This window comes from Macrotis lagotis, chromosome 1, assembly GCF_037893015.1.
Source record: "Macrotis lagotis isolate mMagLag1 chromosome 1, bilby.v1.9.chrom.fasta, whole genome shotgun sequence".
In the NCBI taxonomy this organism is placed as follows: domain Eukaryota; kingdom Metazoa; phylum Chordata; class Mammalia; order Peramelemorphia; family Peramelidae; genus Macrotis; species Macrotis lagotis.
The window spans coordinates 914499955-914505267 of record NC_133658.1 but is presented as its reverse complement, the minus strand read 5'-3'; positions in this window follow the sequence as shown (position 1 = coordinate 914505267).

The following is a 5313-nucleotide window of genomic DNA, read 5'->3' as shown; positions in this document are numbered from 1 at the left end:
CCTGGGCCTCAGAAGCTGCAGGGCAGGATGGGGGGGCAGCTCAGTGTGGGGGGAGCGGAGAGCTAGGGGCTGGGGACCCCCCCCAGGGCCTGGGCTCCAGGGTGGGGGAAACACACACACACACACACACACACACACACACACACACACACACACACAGAGTCACAGTTACACACACTCATACATTGGACCCCTGACCTCTCTGGTGCCTTCCAGGCCACCCCTGCCTCTCAACCCTGTGATCACACACACACACACACACACACACACACACACACACACACACACAGAGATACATGCACATTCACACACACTCTCTCACACACTCACAGATACACAGTCACATACACTCACACAGATACACACATTCATACACACACTCACAGATACATACTCACACACAGATACACACACACTCACACTCACACAGATACATACATACTCATATATACTCACAGATACACACACTCATGCACAGATACATACTCACACACAGATACACTCACAGATACACTCACATACACTCATCCACACACTCACACACACAGATACACTCACACTCACACAGATACATACACACTCATACACACTCACAGATACATACACATACTCATACACACAGATACACACTCACACTCACACAGATACATACACACTCATACACACTCACAGATATACACACTCATCCACACACACACACAGGGATACACACACACTCACAGTCACACAGATACACACACACTCACAGATATACTCACACTCACACAGATACATGCACACTCAGATACACACACTCATACACACACTCATTCACAGATATACAGTCACATACTCACAGATACACACATGCACTCATCCACACACACTCAGACACACAGATACATACTCACACACAGATGCACACATACACTCACACAGATACACTCACACTCACAGATACAGACACTCAGATACATACACACTCGTACACACAGATACATGCTCACACACAGATACATACACACTCACAGATACTCAGACACACTCATCCACACACACTCACACACAGATACACACACTCATCCACACACACACAGACACATACTCTCACACAGACACACACACTCATCCACACACATCCACACACACTCTCATACTCACAGATACATGCACACTCATGCACACACTCATCCACACACTCTCATACTCACAGATACATGCACATGCATGCACACACTCATCCACATACATCCATACACACTCACGCTCACAGATACACACACACATGCACACACTCATCCACACACATCCACACATGCTCACGCTCACAGATACATGCACACACATGCACACACTCATCCACACACACACTCATCCACATACATCCACACACACTCATGCTCAGATACATGCACACTCACACTCATCCACACACATCCACACACACTCTCACATTCACAGATACACACACATGCATGCACACACTCATCCACACACACTCTCATGCTCACAGATACATGCACACACATGCACACACTCATCCACACATATCCACACACACTCTCATGCTCACAGCTACATGCACACACATGCACACACTCATCCACATACATCCACACATGCTCACACTCACAGATACATGCACACACATGCACACACTCACACACTCATCCACACACATCCACACACATGCTCACACTCACAGATACACGCACATGCATGCACACTCATCCACATACAGTCACGCTCACAGATACACACACATGCACACTCATCCACATACAGTCACTCTCACAGATACACGCACACACATGCACACACTCATCCACGCACATCCACACACACTCTCATGCTCACAGATACACGCACACACATGCACACACTCATGCTCACAGATACACGCACACGCATGCACACACTCTCACGCTCACAGATACACGCACACACATGCACACACTCATCCACACACACTCTCACGCTCACAGATACACGCACACACATGCACACACCCATCCACACCCATCCACACACACGCTCATGCTCACAGATACACGCACACGCATGCACACTCTCACGCACACGCATGCACACACTCATCCACACACACGCTCACGCTCACAGACACACGCATGCACACTCTCACGCTCACAGATACACGCACACGCATGCACACACTCATCCACACACACGCTCACGCTCACAGATACACGCACACGCGTGCACACTGACACTCACACTCGCGGGGTCCTGCAGCCGGGGGGAGGGGCTGCTCGGGTTTCTTCTTCGCCCCACCCTCCCTGGCACCCACGCCCAGGCCCCTCACCCCGTTCTGTCAGGGCCTCACCTGCGGGTGTCTGTGGCTGTGGCACGGTCCTCCTCCCCGGCCCAGGCCTCCGCCCCACTCCTCGTGAGCTCCGCCCCCCTCCCCCCCCAATTCTACTAGCAATCAAAGATCGAAATCCCCCCCAAACTCCTTGGAGAACTGCGCCTGCGCAACGAGGACTTGGGAACTACAAGTCCCACAAGCCCTGGGACCCAAAGCCCGGAAGAGCTCCGGGGATCACGTGACCCCCGGAGGTCTCGGCGGTTTCCGTACTCCCGAGTCCCCTCCGAGGTGGGGGGCGGGGGCGGTGTCCGTCCCTTGGCGAGGCATTCTGGGAAAGGAAGTCCTTCGCGTCCCCGAGTCCGGCAGCGCTTCCGGAGCTTGGCTTGGAGGCCGGAACCCCCGCTCGGCTCCGGGCCGAGGCCCGCCGGCTGGGACGGGCAGGGGCGCCCCGGAAGCTCCCCCATGGCCCAGGCCCGAGGCTCCGGGGCCCCCCCGAGGCCGGAGGAGGCAGGGAGGACACCTGGGCGGGTGACGGCCCGCGGGCGCGGGGGGAACCTCCCGGAGTTTGACCCTAATAAATAAATAAATAAATAAATAAACGAAGCCTGGGCCTCCCTTCCAGAGCTTGGCCCAATGGGGGCGGGCCGCCCCGCTGCCCCCAAGAAAGAGCAACCTGAATGCGATTAATAATCGTGTTGATGGACTGTCTGGGGCTTGCCGATTACGCAGGCCTGGGGGGACCCCAGAGTCGTACAACGCCATTATCAGGAGGCGGGATCTGGCTTGGCCTCCCAAGGGTCCCCATCACACTGCAGGAATGCGCCCCTCCCAACGCAGGACCTCTGTCTTGAGAAACCTGGAATTGTAAAAGCCTTCCAATTCAAATGCAGAAGATCGAGGTTAGACATCTTAAATCTCATTCTCCAGGATCTTACCTCTAACCTATAGGTGGTGGCCATTGCGGTGATGACCACACCTGAACTGGCAAAGAGGCGAACTTTTCTGCAAATACAGAAAATAGGAAAAATTACCAAATTCTTTTGTGGCCTAGCCGTGATGGTTGCACGGTATTGAGAGGGCTGAAAAAATTGCTGGGGGAAGACTTCTCAGGGTCTTGGGAAAGTGACCTTTGAACTGTCTCAAGAAATGTTGTAAAACTGCCCCCTTCCTGAGGACATTATAAAGGTCTTCTGTAAAAATCACCCTACCTAGTCTCAAAAAAAAAAAAAAACTGGACAGGATGCCAAGAAAGAATTATGTCTGGTCCCAACAGCTGTGATTTGTGATTTCCTGGGCAGAAAGACCCTGATGGGTGATCACAAGATTGTGAGTCCCTGACAGTAGAGGGGGACAGGATGAGGGTATGAGGAAATGCGCTCAAAACTTGTTTATCACAGTGTATAAAAATCTGTCCTGCTTCTTCCATTTTGCCTCACTTTACCAGACTTGCTGGTAGAGGTGCCCTATTTCAGCAGAAATGGAATAAAAGTGCTTTCTGTTTCTACCTTGAGAAGCCTCTTGTTTAATTAATTGGGTTGGTGGTCCTCCGTCCCACACAGACTTTTGGGGGGCCCTTCCAGGATAATGCCCCTCCCTGGTGGTCCCTCCAGGTCGAAATCTAAAGACAAGCACCAATCGGGATTTCCCCCATAGTCCTTGGTCTTGACTGGCACGTCTCGCTGGGTGGGGGTGAAGTTCCAAAGTGAGAGGAACTCAGAGGAACAGAAACCAGGGAAAGACTCCGAGACTGCTAAAAAGTGAAACTCCGCACCTGGCACCAGTGGGGATCAGATATATAACCCAAAGGTAAGCTGAACCGGGGTCCTGGAAATGTTACATTAGGACTAAGTATTGAGTCCCAGCATCCCGGTGGGTGTTTGGATTAACATGGGGGCGATGTCAGGAATCTTAATTTCTTTCTAAGCTGACAAGGTGACTAAAATGAAGGCAGAGTATTCTCTTAAAAAATCAATCTTTTACCAGGAATATAGTTTGGAGAATCTTATTATACTTAACGAGTCTATCAGTTATGCTAAAGACCTCCACAAAGCATGTGAATCATCCCCCTCCAGGAAGCTGGCTCCATCCAGTGGCCATTGATAGAATGAGGACGATGCATATTTGTTACTGGAGAGGAAAAAAAGACAAAATTTCTATTTTTTAGATGATGTCAGCCAGATCAAGAACTTAAATTTTGAGATACTTGTAACCCTAAGAACTGTTTCATTATTTACAGCATCAAAAGGGCAAGTGACAGAGATCAAAAGTGTCAGTCCCCTTTGATTAAACAACACAGACAAATAAAAAAGCCCAAAAAAGAATGTAAAGAATAGCAAGAAATTCGGCGGCTCATTTCTTTTTCTTCTGTTGACATTTGATGTTTCTAGGTTCTTTCCATGTGAAATTCAGATTACTGGTAGATACTTTCCTTTCTGGCAAAACAAATATGTGAACACAAATTTTATCGGGTTACAAACATAAAATTTTGGAACCTCTTGGATCGTGGAAATTACAATTTATTGTCAATTGTCACACAAAAAAAACTTATTACAAATAGAAAATATGAAAATCAAACCAGTCCTTATACAAGCCAAATTTTAAACTTGAGTTTTATACTTGGAATTATCATTTTCCCCCATTTGGGAGGATGCTGTTCCACTATGTAAAAACATCTTTAATCCAGTATTTCTTTTTTTTTTTTTTAGGTTTTTGCAAGGCAGATGGGGTTAAGTGGCTTGCCCAAGGCTACACAGCTAGGTAATTATTAAGAGTCTGAGGCCGGATTTGAACTCAGGGACTCCTGACTCCAAGGCTGGTGCTCTATCCACTGCCCCACCCAGCTGCCCCCTAATCCAATATTTTTTGATCAAAAATTGGTTTCTCAGCCTCAAATCAGGGTTTGTAATACTGAATATTTAACCTCTGCTCTCCTCAAGGTCTGTGTCTCTCCAATTACAGGTCTGAAGTCTGTGTGAAACAGCCTGGTTCCCCCCATTAAATTGCATCTG